The sequence below is a fragment of the Phascolarctos cinereus genome, unplaced genomic scaffold (assembly GCF_003287225.1).
Source record: "Phascolarctos cinereus isolate Bilbo 61053 unplaced genomic scaffold, phaCin_HiC Scaffold_8;HRSCAF=390, whole genome shotgun sequence".
NCBI classification, from domain to species: domain Eukaryota; kingdom Metazoa; phylum Chordata; class Mammalia; order Diprotodontia; family Phascolarctidae; genus Phascolarctos; species Phascolarctos cinereus.
The window spans coordinates 58,376,014-58,390,551 of record NW_027556291.1 but is presented as its reverse complement, the minus strand read 5'-3'; the positions used below and the strand labels follow the sequence as shown (position 1 = coordinate 58,390,551).

The 14,538-nt window shown below is 36.8% G+C and overlaps 1 long non-coding RNA gene across 3 annotated transcripts in view; it reads right to left on the bottom strand.

Annotated features, from left to right (window-relative positions):
- LOC144454149 (uncharacterized) overlaps positions 1-12,710 on the bottom strand; it is a 51,665-nt gene extending 38,955 nt beyond the window's left edge. For 2 of the 3 annotated variants that reach the window (XR_013483612.1, XR_013483614.1), the window contains exons 1-3: positions 12,589-12,710; positions 5,689-5,733; positions 4,903-5,019 (exon numbers count right to left, since the gene is read on the bottom strand). This is a non-coding gene — a long non-coding RNA (uncharacterized LOC144454149). The remainder of the gene's footprint in view (positions 1-4,902; positions 5,020-5,688; positions 5,734-12,588) is intronic. The other variant, XR_013483613.1, reaches the window with a different exon arrangement.
- Between the last annotated feature and the right edge of the window lie 1,828 nt (positions 12,711-14,538).

Sequence of the window (14,538 nt, the reverse complement as noted above, 5' to 3'; positions counted from 1 at the left end):
TTTCCTTGGGGCTGGGGGTGATTTGGAAGTAAATGACATAATCAAAGTTACATGCCCCCCACCTCGTTACAATAAATTCATTTCTCATTGTAATATCCATTCTTTCTCATTAATTGTTAACCAATCAGAGTTCATTGCCACACTTAGGAACACTCACTCTTCCAAGGGCATATAAATATTTTTTAAGAATTGTATCTTCAGGGGCAGCTAGGCAGTGTAGTGAAGAGAGCTCAGGCCTTGGAATCAGGAGGACCCGAGTTCAAATCCAGCCTCAGACACTTAATACTTACTAGCTGTGTGACCCTGGGCAAGTAACTTAACCCAGATTGCCTCACCAAAAAGCAAAAAAAAAAAAAGAATAGTATCTTCTTCTGTGAGCTTTTCATAATTGGGAGATTTTTTTCCCCTATATTTCTCTTCTCTCTCCTCCTAGCTCTTTCCCTGCATCCTTTTGTGTCACTCTCTTTTCCTCTTTTTCTCTTGTTGTATCTTTCCCTCTCTCTCCATCTTGTTTCTTTCTCCTCTCTATCCTTCTCTCTCTTTCTCTTGTCTTTCTTGTTCTTTCTCTCCTTCACTTTCTCTTTCACTCTGTCTCAATATTTCTGTCTCTCTCTGCCCCCTCCATCCGTTGCCCTCCTTCCTCTCTTTCATCCTTATTCTCTCTCTATATACCAGTATTTGTTTCCCTCTCTCTGTGTCTCATTCTGTTTCATTCTCTCTGAATCTCTCACTTTCTCTCTCCTTCCCTTTCTCATTCTCTGTCTTCCTCCCTGCTGCTCTTTCTGTCTTATTATTTACATCTCCCTTTTCTTTCTGTCTCTTCCTCCCTCTCCATCATTCTGTCTCTCTCATTTTCTTTCCTATTCTCTTTCTCTCTATCTCTATTTCTCCCTCCCTCTCCCCTCTCCATCCTTCTCTCCCTCTCCCTCTGCTCTTCTCTACCTGTCTCTTTCTTTCTATATCTGTCTGTCTTGCCATCTATCCTTTTCTCTTCCCCCTTATTTTTGCCCCCCTCTCTCCCTCTATTTTTGCCTTTCTCCATATCTACCTCCCTTTCTCATTCTCTCTATAGCTGTCTCTTTCATGCTCTCACCCTCTATCTTTCTCAGTTCTCTTTCTGCCTTTCTCTTTTGTCTCTCTTTCCCTCTCCATCCTTCTCTCTTTCCTTTTCTGTCTCCTCCTTCAACCCTCCATCTCTCACTTCTCTGTCTCTTCATTATTCTTTCTCTCTCTGATGAGGAGAGGATTTAGACCCCAAAAAGGAAACCCTGGATTTTCCCACCTGGCCAAATCTCTCAGCATTCCTCTGAGGCTATAACCCCATCAACTGGCCTTTCATTGTGGCTACACCCAATCTCCCAATTCTGTTACCCTTAACCTAATCTAGCCCTCTATTGTTTTACCTCCCAATGGCCCCTGGCCTTTTCCCACACTTAATCCTAGCTAGGCTCCATTCTCCCCTGGCCAAGTGGTCCAGGTCCCAGGAGCTCAGTTCACCCCCAGTTTACTGGCCACTCCCATTCAGATCTTCCTTAGACCCCTCCTCTAGTCACTGCAAACTACTTGGCCACTCCTAGATCCCTCCCACAGCCTTTGTGTATATAAGGTCCATCTTGTCTCCATTAAGGTGCTTAGTTTCTTAAAATTTAGTTACTGCTTAGATTCTTACAATCTATCCAGTAGCTTAGTAATGTTCAAATTCCGTAAGAGTCTGGTCACTATGGTGGATGTTCTAATAAACCTTGTCTTTGGCTGAAAGAGGGCTTGGGTCAAATTCTTTTGGGCGTGTTGTGATTTTGGGGTTCCAGTACCCCTAAGCCTCAACATCTCTATCTTTCCCTTTCCTCTTCTCTCCTCTATTTCTGTTTCTCTCTCTTATCTCTTTTTTCTCCCATCACTCCTTCTCTCTCTCTCTCTCTCTGTTCCCATTCCCTCTCCATCCTTGCTCTATTTCTAACTTCTCTTTCTCTCCATTCTTCTCTTTCCTTTCTCTCTCCCTCTCTCATTCTCACTTTTTGCATTTTTCTGTCTCTGCATCACTTTCTCTGTCTCTTTCTTACCCTATCTCCCCCTCATTCCTTCCCTCTCTCCTGCTTTGACTCTACCTCTCTACTTCCCTTTTCCTCATTCTCTCTGTATCTTTCTTTGTCGCTCTCTTTCCCTCCATCCTTTTCTTTTTTTATTACCAAAACTTAAATACACAATAAGAAAAGGAAAAGAAATATATCATACAATTAAATATTGAAACTTAAATACATAAGAAAAGGGGAAAAAAGCATGTCATGTGCACAGCAGAATGTAAGAAACAATTCAAAATATATAGCAACAAGTTTCCATTTCAAGAAAGCCTATATGATAAGTACTATGTGTTATGTTGAGAGCTGTCTGTCTTTTCTTTGCTTCTTTGTTAGTTTTCTTTTGTTCTCTGCTGTGCACTTTTTACTTTGTTCTTTTTCCCCCCTTTCCTCTCCCCCACCCCCAAAGGCTACAATCAAGCATGGATATATTTATATATAGATACACATATGTACTCATACATACATACATATATATATATATATGTGTGTATATATATATATATATATATATATAGACACATACTTTCCCTAACAAATTCTACTTCTGATCTTTGTTTTTATGTTTGCACATATCTCTTATTTTCTATCCCTCCTAACTCCCCTATTTTACTTCTGCCTGCTACTTTGCTCTCCTATTACTTAACCTAGCCCCCTGTCCAAGGATCCCTTCCTTATTGCCCCATTTCCTTAAATCCAAACACTCTTCTATACCTCACTTTGGCCTATTTCCTCCCCCTCCCTTCTAAAGATTCCCTCCCTTATCCTTCCATTTCTAAACACTTTCTCACCCTCCCCTCTAGAGATCCCTCCCTTATCCTCTCTCCCTTCTCTATCCCCTTAGCCTTTTATTTCTTTCTGAATTCAAAAGAATTTTATACTCTTCTAGATATATATGTATTGTTCCCTCTTGAACTCATTCCCCATGAAGGTAGGTTTCCAGAACTAACAGCCCTCCTCTTCCTAATTCTTCTGTAGGTTCTTCCTCTTGTACCGCATTTGTATAAAATAATTATTCTTTTTAGCTGTTCTTAAATGGTTTTATTTTTAAAGTCATATCATACTCAGGTCTACCCCAATCTTTCTTAGGAACTACCCAATTACAAGTAACAATCTTAGACATGTGTTTTACATTTTACAAACATAAAAGGTAAACAGTCTGTTTTTATTGAGTCCCTTGTAATTAGTCTTTGGTACGTACCTTATATTTCTGTTGGTTCTTGTATGTCAAATCTTCTATTAAATTCAGGTTTTTTTTAAAAACAAAGTCCTGAAAGTCTGACAGTTCATTAAACGTCAATTTTTTTTTTTATTCAGGATTGTGCTTAGCTTTGTTGGGTATGATGTTTTTGGCTGGAACCCTAGTTCTTTTGCTCTTCTATATATGGTGTTCCAAGACCTTTTAGTGTCACCACTGCTAGGTCTTTTGTGATTCTAATTGTGGCTCCTCCATCCTTTTCAATGTCTGTCTCTAGCTCTCTCTCAATCTGCATCTCTGTTTTCTCTTCTGTCTCTCTGGCTCCCCCCTCCTCTGCCGTCTCTTCTCCCTTTCCCTCTTTCCCTCTCCTTTTCCCTATCCCTCTCTCTCTGTTTCTCTCTCTCTCTCTCTGTTTCTCTCTCTCTCTCTCTCTCTCTCTCTCTCTCTCTCTCTCTCTCTCTCTCTCTCTCTCTCTCTCTTTACATACTTCTCTCTCTCTCTATCTTTTCTTTCCCCATTTCTCTCCATTTTCATCCTGGCTCTCCTTCTCCATTATTTTATTTTATTTTAAGTTTTTAGGCAACTGGGGTTAAGTGACTTGCCCAGGATCACTCAGATGGTAAGTGTCAAGTGGTTGGTCTGAGGCCGAATTTGAACTTAGGTCCTCCTGACTCCAGGGCCAGTGCTCTATCCACTGCACCACCTAGCTGGCCCCCTCCATTATTTTATCAATCTCTTTCTCCTCACTCTCTTTCTCTTTACCTCTTCACTCATCTATCCTCTCTCTCTTCCCTCCCTTCTCTCTCTACTTTACTCTCCACCCTTCTCTACCCCCTGTCTTTTCTGCTTCTCTCTCCTCTCTTCCATTTTTTCCCTATGTCTCTCTCTCTCTTCTCTTCCTCTCTCCCTTTCTCTCTCCATCCTTAGGTCTCTTTCTCTCTCCAGCTCCATCTTTCTCTCCTTCTTGTCCCCCCTTTCTGTCCACACCCTCTTCTCCATCTTTCTGCATTTCCCTCTTACTCCCTCTTTTTCTTTCTTTGTCTTTCCCCAATCTTTCTCTTTTACTTTCTTTCCTTTTCCCTCCCTCTTCTTCCTTCTCTCCCTCTTTAGTACTTGGCATATAGTAAATGCTATATAAATGTTACCTATTATTACAATGTTAGCTATTATGAAGGAAAGATCTAAACACAACACAACAGAATTAAAAACCTGTGTTTGAAATTAATATTAACTGAGTGTTGCACACAAGTATTTGCCTAAAGCCTTAATATTACCCAGCATCTGAAATATACTGGGGAGTTAGCAAAAGGTTCATTTTAAGAGATATTTCATAAAAGCAAATATCGTTCTAAAGTTTCTGATTCACTCTATCATAATATTTTATTAGCTTTGTTAGTTACAATGTTGCTCTGCACATATTAGTTACATAAAGACGTGAGAACTATACAATCATAAGTCAGTATGATTCTTGAAAAGAACTAAATTTTGTAAATGTGTGATACTATAAAAGAGTATCAAAAGAAGGATTGTAAGGGTAAGTGATGGTTAAATTCTAACATAGCAATGTTCTAAGGAGGTGAAATTGTAACATAGCAAAATTTTAGGGAGTAGTCTTGTATAATTCCTTACCTCCTGCCCAGACCAGATGAAGATAATGGAACCAGACTTAAATTGGTTATTCTGCCAATGTTATGCCAACATTATTGAGGCACCTAGGTCACGACAAACATGCCAATGAAAAAACACCTGGATGAAAATTCGGAAAATTAGTTGTATTGAAATAAACTTTATTGAAACAAGGCCTAAAAATAGTTGCACTGCACATGAGTTGTTTTTAGATACCTAGAGAATGGCTAAGTAAATTGTGGTACATGAATATAATGGAATATTGCTGTGCTATAAAAAAGATGAACATGAATGCAAAGAATTATGGAAATATCTATATGAACTGATGCAGAGTCAAGTAAGGAGAGCCAAGAAAGCAACACACACAAAGATTTCAACAATGTAAATGAAAAGAACAACCACACATGCAAACATTATGTGTACATATGAAAGAACAAACATGTTGAAAGAAGAGGTATTAGAATTTGCTTATAACCCAACCCTTAGCAGAAGGGGGAGGTCCACAGGTGTTATAAACTGTACATATTTTCAAACTTTTTTAATGTATTGACCACTTGTGCTCAATATTTCCTTCTTTTTAAAATTTTGTATCAAGAAAGAAATAAGAGGTTGGCAGCCAAACAGTGTAAAAGGTTTGCAGATTACAACATTCTTTCTCTGGCCCAATAAATACCTTGCAAAGCAGTGGTGGGGAGGAGAAGATAATGACAACAATCAGACAACACATCAAAATTCGTGACATACACCAAAGCAGTGCTTATGGGAAATTTTGTATCTCTAAATACTTACATCAATAAACAAGAAAAAGAGCAGATCAGTGAATTGGACATGCAACTAAAAAAAAAAAACACAGAAATGAACAATCTCAGATTAAACACCAAAATAAAATCTTAAAAATCAAAGGAGAGATTAATAACATTGCAAGTAAAAATCTATTGAACTAATAAATAAAGCCAGAAGATGGTTTTATGTAAAAAATCATATAAAATTAATAAATCTTTGGTTAATTTAATTAAAAATAAAAGACGAAAACCAAATTACCACTATCAAAAATGAAAAAGGTGAATGTACCACCAATGAAGATGAAATTAAAGCAATTATCAGGAGCTATTTTGCCTAATTATATGGCAAGAAAACTGACCATCTAAATAAAATGGATGAAAATCTACAAAAATATAAAGTGCCCAGATTTACAGAGGAGGAAATAGAATTCTTGAATAGCCATATCTTACAAAAAGAAATTGAACAAGCAACAAATTAGCTCCTTAAGCAAAATCTCCAGGACCAAATGGATTTACAAATGAATTCCACCAAATATTTATCTATTTGACAAAATAAATGAAGGAGTCGTACTAAATTAGTGTTATGACACAAATAGGGTTTAAAAATTTTTATTTTAATTTTTAGGCAGTTGGGGTTAAGTGACTTGCCCAGGGTCATACAGCTAGTAAGTGTCAAGTGTTTGGTGTAAGGCCAGACTTGAACTCAGGTTCTCCTGACTTCAGGGCCAGAGCTCTATCCACTGAGCCACCTCACTGCCCTTACCATGCCACCTAGCTGTCCCACAAATAGGGTTTTGATACCTAAACCAAGGAGAGCCATGATGGAAAATGCTGTCCTTTACTTACAACTTCACTAATATGAAAATATGTTTAATAGGAATGTAAACATAAAGCTTATATCAGAATGTGCGCTGTGTTGGGGAGGGTGGGGGGGAGAAAGCGGGAGAAAAATTTTCAACTCAAAAGCATATGGAAGTGATTGTTGATAAATCAAAATAAATTAATAAAATTTAAAAAAAACAAAAATAAATAAAAATAAAATAAATAAATAAACCAAGGAGAGCAAAAGCAGAGAAAAACTATAGACTAATTTCCATAACGAATATGATGCAAAAAATTTTAAACAAAATGTTAATAGTAGTTTACAGCAATATATCACAAAGATCATACACCAAGACAAAGTGTTATTTATACCAGGAATGTGGGGCTGATTTAATATTGGAAAAACTATACACTAATTGGCCATATCAATAGGATAAATTACATGATTATATCAATAGGTACAGAAAAAGTTTTTTGACAAATGCAACACCCATTCTTATTTAAAATGCTACAAAATATAGAACTAAGTGGAGCCTTTCTTAAAATGTATTATTTATCAAAAACTCAGAGCAAGCATTATCTGTAATGGAGAAAAAGTAGAACCCTTCCCAATAAGGTCAGGGGTGAAGCAAAAATATCCATTATCACCAATATCATTGAATATTGTACTAGAAATGCTAGCTATAGGAATAAGACTAGAAAAAGAAATTTAACAGGAGTAGGCAATGAGAAAACTAATGTATTTTTAGAAGATGTGATGGTATAGTTAGAGAACCCTAGAGAATCAACTCAAAAACTAGTTGAAACTATGAACAACTTTAGCAGTTTTAGAATATAGAATAAACCCAAATAAATCATGAGAATTTCAATATTTTAACTGCCTCCCCCTTCCTCCCTCCCTCGCCCCCAGCAAACTGGCAAGAAGAACTAGAAAGAGAACTTCCATTTAAAGTAACAATTCAATACAAAATACTTTGGAATGTACCTGCAAGACAAACCCAGCACTTTTCACATAAATAAAGACAGACCTAAACAACTGGAGAGAAATATTAATTGCTCATGGATAGACTGAGCCAATATAACAAAAATGACAATTCTACCTAAATTTAGTTATTCAGTTCCATAGCAATAAAAATATCAAAGAATTGCTTTATAGAAGTAGAAAAAACAATAATAAAATTCATCTGGAATAAAAAGAGGTCAAGAATATCAAAGAAAACAATAAGAAAAATGTGAAGGAAGGCTGTCTAGCCGTATTAGATTTCAAACTGTTACAAAGCAGTAAACGTCAAAACAATCTGGGACTGGCTAAGAAATAGAGTGGTGGATCAGTGGAATAGATTAGGCACACAATACATAGTAGTAAATGACCGCAGTAGTCTAGTGTTTGAGCAACCCAAAGATCTATGCTTTGGGGGTAAAAATGCCGTATCTGACAAAAATTGCTGGGAAACATGGAAAGCAATTTGGCAGAAACTAGGCTGAGACCAACATATCTTAGTGTATACCAAGATAAGGTCAAAATGGGTAAAGGACTTAGACAAATTAAAGTAGTATGGAAAATTTTACCTGTCAGACCTATGGATAAGGAAACTGAGACAAATTGATAAAAATATAAACCATTCTCCAACTGATAGGAACAAGTAGTATTCAGAAGAAGAAATCAAAGCTATCAATAGGCATATAAAAATACTCTAAATCACTTTTAATCATTCCCAGAGAAAGAACTGATCAACTCTGAGTACAGATTAAGGCATATTTTTTTAAAAAAATTATTTATTTTTCTTGCTTTTTATTTTACAATGTGACTAATATGGAAAAGTTATATGTAATGGATATCATCAGATAGCTTGCCTTCTCAATCAGTTGGAAAGAGGATGGAGGAAGGGAGAGTATTGGGAACTAAAAATAAAAAAATGTATGTTAAAATTGTTTTTAATTCAGAAAAAAAATGAATTCTCCCAAACATTTAAAAAACAATTAATTCCAATAGTACATAAACTGAACAAATGTGGCAAAGATGGGATCCTATGAAATCCCTTAGATGACAAAAACTTGATAACTAAATACAGGGAATCAAAAAGGGAAAGAAAACCATTGACCAATTTCAGTAATGATTATTGATAAAAACATTTTAAATAAAATATTAGCAAGGAGGCTATAGTAATATTATACTAGGATCAGGCTGCATTTGAGTCAGGAACGCAGGTCTAGTTCACTATTAGGAAAACTACAAACGTAATTGACCATATTACTAACAAAACTCACAAAGATAATATGATTATTTCGATAGATGTAGGAAAAGATTTTCATAAAATAAAATGCCAATTCCTGTTTTAAAAACTTGAAAAGCATGGGAGTAATTGGAGATTTCCTTAAAATGATAAGAAGTATATCTAAAACGAAGAATAAGCAATATCTTTAATGGGAATTAGCTAGAAGCCTGTCCAATAAGATCATGGTGAGACAAGGATGTCCATTATTACCATTTTTATTCAATATTTCTCTACAAATTCGTGGCAAAGAAATAAGATATTAAACTATTTTGAAGAAATATGCACTGGCAAAGAAAAAAAAACTGTCACTTTATGTGGATAATATGATGGTTTACTTAAGAAAAACTAATTTTAAAAAATGAACTTCAGTAGTGTAGCATAATATAAAATAAATCCGGAGAAATATTCAGGATTTCTGTACATTACCAATTATCTATTAGGCAGACTGGCTCTTTGAGGGAGGTACAACTATTTTTTAACATTCTTTTCAACTGTTCTATTGAAGAGGCTGAGGGTATTCTTGGGAAGTACAGTATTCTTAAAACAAAGAGAGACAGTAAAATAAAGGCATTCACTTCATCTGCCTTCTTCCAGGGTGCTAGATTCATACTGTACACTAAGTATAAATACGATGCTATAATGAGTATAGCATTATGGGATGAATTTATGGTGTGGAATCTCTTAGGGATTCTGAGGTCGAGGTAGGTGTCCTCCTCTGTTATTACTGAAATCTTGAGATTTCAAATTCTGGAACTGAATGGGGTGTACTTACTTTTTTTTTCCCTATCAATAATTATACGCATTTTGTCTCATTGAAATACAACCCTGTCCATGTGGCAATATCATTCACATTGTATAGCATTTTATTTCACTTTTATTTATTTAGTTATTTTAGTTAAAAGACATTTAATAAAATGGCATAAATAGAAAACTAGCAATAAAATATTTTTAACCTGCAGGATATACATATGTGCAGTTTCACTGTAAGAGTGGGCACATACATGGTACATACATGGGGAGGCACACATATAGAACATATATGTCCAGGAAACTTGTCTGAATGAGCAGACACATAGGAAACATATGTAGCCAGGGCACATAGTGTGTTGAGGGGTCTGTGAAACTGCAGAGCAGCTGCAGTTTTCTAGTGATGTCATTTAACTGCTCCCACATGAGGCTATCACAGCAGCAGGACAGCTATCAGACACATGATTTCTATGGAAGTGTAACATTTTAAAAAGAGAGTCTGAGGCATCATCCACTGTGGCCAAGAGCACACATTATAGGCTATGGAGAAATTACAGGAGCAAGGGAAAAAAATTACCTTTCACGTCTACAGACAATAGAAGAGGTTGTGAGCAAACAAGGTACAGAGATGATCACAGAAAATACAATGAACAATTTTGGTTGTAAAAAATTGAAAATTGAAAAAGCTTTTGCACAAACAAATCTAGTGCAATTAAAATTAGAAGGGAAATAGGTTAATGGGGAAAGATTTGCAGCAACTTTGTTAAAGAAAATATATATAAGCATATATATACTTATATGTATATATACACATATATGTGTGTATATATGTGTGTGTGTGTATAAATATATACATATATGGAATCGATTCAATTTTATCAGATTAAGAGTCTTTCACTAATAAATGGTCAAAGGCTATGAAGAGGTAGGTTTCAAAGGAAGAAATCCCAGCAATCAACAACCACAAGATAAAATGCTTTAAGTTTCATTTAAAGAAATTTATTAGAGAAATGTGAATTAAAGCAACTTTGAGGTATCACCTCCCACCCATCAGGCTGGGTGGCAAGTATGAAAAATGAAACCACACACAGACATATACACATACACACACACACACTTTGCAGCTTTTGTGTGTCTGTTATTTTCCTCCATTAGATTGTACATTTTTTGAGACAAAGACTGTCTTTCTTTTTGGTATTTGCATCCCCACTGCTTAGCACAGTGGATGGCACATAGTAGGTGCTTAATAAATGTTTATTGACTATTAATGAGTAAAATGACAAATGTTGCAGAGGTTACAGGAAAATAGGTACACAGAAAGCATTGCTAGTAGAGTTTCAAATTGGTCCAGACATATTTGGAAGCAAGTTATAATTGTGCCCCAAAAGCTACTAAATTGTGGCCTAACTGTACCACCACTGGGCTTAGACCACATTGGGAGCAAAGACAAAGGAAAAGGACCCATCCATACCAAAATATTTGTAGGAGGGCTTTGTGAAGCAGCCAAAAGCTGGAAACTAAGGGGTTTTCCACCTACAGTAAGATAACTAAATAAATTGTGGTGCATGAATGTAACAGCAGGATAATTTTTTTATTGTGCCTTAAGAAATGAACAGTTTCAGAGGAAAATGGGAAGAACTCTTAAGATCTGATACACATTGAAGTGAGCAGGACTAAAACTTACACAATGAAAACAACATTATAGAGAAAAAAGTTTAAAAGGTTTTAGAACCTAATTAATTCAGTAGAGAAGTCTGTGGATGAATCATGCTACTCACCTCCTGCCAGAGAGGTGATGGACTGAAAATCCAGAATAACACATGCCTATTTGTACACAGTCAGTGGAAATTAGTTTCGTTTGAATATGCATATTTATTGTGAGGGCTGTCCTTGTTGTAATGGGGGTGGGGTGGGGGCTTACCACTGGGAGGAAATTATAATAAATGCTTGTAAAAATAAGTTTTAAAAAACTAAAAAAAAATTACTCTTCCAAGTCCAATTAAATTGCTCAGAAGTCCTATATACGAGCCATCCTTTTGTGCATTTTTAAGGTATTTAAGATGCGGTGTTGTACATACCTGGTTGGCCTCACAAAGCTATATTAACTCTGCATCCAGTTCAATGAGCCTAAAACAGGTGCGTTTTGCCCTTGTGGAAGGTTTTAGAACTCTGATCAACGCAATTACCAATTAAGATTCTAGAATGACAATGAAGCACGGGGCCAATATCTTAACTGGTGAGGGAATATAGATGCAGAATAAGACACATTTTCACACACAGCCAAAGTGGGGATTTGTTTTAATTGAATATGCATATTTGTTACAGATGAAATATTTTTTTTTCTTTCTTTCGTTCTTTTTTTTTAATGTAGTGAGGTGTGGGAGGCAGAGAAGACAGAGATGGGAGAAAAGGAAAAACAACAATAACAACGACGACAACAAAAGACGGTCAGTAAGGCATCTTAAAAAAAAATACTGAATAGATGAGAGCAGGAGGAACGCCAGAAAGAAGAATTGGCAGTTTTGAAAAATACAGGTTGAATTTATTATTCATATTTTTTACAAAATTAAGCTATAGATGACAGAAATCAACAGGTGCATGGACATTCCCTTTTCTTTTGTATGATGTACATGGAAATGTTTATTTGATCGGGGGTTTGTTGAGTCCAGAATAATAAATGAATGAATAAAATGATTGAAAATGAAAAAGCACAAAATAAGAGATATTTCGTAGACTGGATCTTCTCTCCCCCCCACCACCAACCCCACCAGTCCCAGGCCGAGCTCCACAGAAGGGATGGGAAGGATGTGGGGGGTGGGGCAGGCAAGGTGCAGTGGGAAGTTACCGGATGTGTTCCCAGAGAACCTCCATCCCTCAGGACACACAGACCCAGGCCTTTGGCACATCCACCTGCGGATCCATCCATGAGTGAAGTCCAAAAGGCCCTAGACGGAGGTCTGGGGGCTCAGGGGATAGGGTGGGGGGGCGCGCACTACACCCACTGGGGGTTCTGGGGAGAGAAGGAAGGGAGTAAAAGGGACACGCCGCGGGGCCTTACTTACCTCCCACACACAGAGGATTCCCACGGGGGATCAAGCAGGCCCGGGAAGGGAGAACCGGCAGGGGAAGGAGCTGGAGCCTCAAGCTGCCCCTCTCCACAGACCCCAGGCCAGGTGAAAACCGCAGAAAGGAGGAGACCTGTGATGTCACGTTTGGAGGCGGGGCTTGATTCAGCCAATGGAAAGCAGGTCGTGAGACTGGGCGGGGGTGCCGCCTCAGTAGAACAAATCAGTTAAGCAGTCAATCAATATTTGGTGAGCTGCTACTATGTATCAGGCACTGGGCCAGACCTGGAAATCAGAAAGGACACAGGACAAATCAGAAAAAGAATAGATCATATCATCGATTAAACTGATAAAATGACACAGAATGCCGAAAACTCCCGGAATTCAGGCAAAGAAATCCTTATGCACAATTCATCTTTCCAAATACATTCATGAATAAAAGAGAAAACTGAAAGACCGAAAGAAAAAACCTGGAAAAGAAACAAATAAGAAACAAAACAAAACAAACAAACAAAAAACAACTGCACATAAAGAAAAATCCTGAAAATAAAAGAAGAAATGAATAAAATTTAGGTAAAACAGTTAATTGCTTTTTAAAGGAAAACCAAATTGCTAGGATTTTCTTTTAATTGAAAAAAAGGATGAAGATCAGTCAGTCAATTCACATTTAATAAGTGCCTACTATGTGCCAGGTACTGTGTTAAAAACCGTGGATAAAAAAAGAGGCAAAAGATAGTCCCTGCCCTCAAGGAATTCACAATCTAAAAGGGGAGATAATAAGCAAACAAATATGTACAAAGGAGCTACCTATAGGATAAATAGGAAGTAATGAACAGGGGGAAGGCATTAGAATTCAGAAGGGTTGGGAAAAGCTTCCTGTAAAAGATAGGATTTTAGTTGGGACTTGAAGGAAGCCAGGGAAGCCAAGAACCAGAGATGAGGTGGGGGGAGAACATATTCCAGGCAGAGAGGAGAGTCGGAGAAAATGCCCAGAGCCAGAGATGGAGTGTCCTGGTGGTGGAACAGCCAAGAGGCCAGTGTCAGTGGATTGAAGAACCTGTGGAAGGGAGTAAGGTGTAAGAAGACTGGGAAGGTAGGAGGGGCCTAGTTGAGGAAGAGCTTTGAATGCCAAACAGAGGATTTTGTGTTTGATCCTGGAGACAATAGGGAGCCAATGGAGTTTATGAGTGTACGTGGGAATCAGTGGAGAGTGGAGGTTGTGGAGGTATCATCAGACCTGTGCTTTAGGATAATCACTTTGGTGGCTGAATGGAGGTTGGATTGGAGTGAGGAGAGACCTGAGGCAGATGAAAGAAAGGAAAATATCAATAGAAACTCTTTTGCCCAATTTGATGCCAAGAACACTGATAAATGCATGAATATTTACAAAATATAAAGTACCTAGATTAGCAGAACAAAAAGAAATTGAACAAACCATAAATAAACTTGCAAAGGTTGGGGGAGCGAGAGAAGGAACCCAAGGAGCAAATGCATTTACAAGGGAATCTTAGCAAATTTTTAAAGAACAACTAACTTCCATTTTACATAAATTGTCTCTTAAAATAGAGAAACTTTTGTGAGAAAAATATGATTTTAAATACCAAAAACCACAGCAAGAAAAGTCAAAGAAAGATGTGATAGAACATTCTCTCTGATGAATATCAATACAAAAATTTTGAATGAAATATTGGCAAAGAAGCTACCAGAACATATTACAAAGTTTTTACTGTGACCAGATCACTTTTATACTAGGCATCCTGATCTGGTTCAATGTTAAGAAAAATTACAAATACAAAAAGCCACATTATTAGCAAAAACAAGAAAAATCCAGAATTATATATAGATACTCTATCTTGATTTTATATAAATAATGTTTTAATAGTGTTTCTCTCCAATTACAGGTAAAGATAATTTTTCACAGTTTTCTATAACATTTTAATTTCCAAA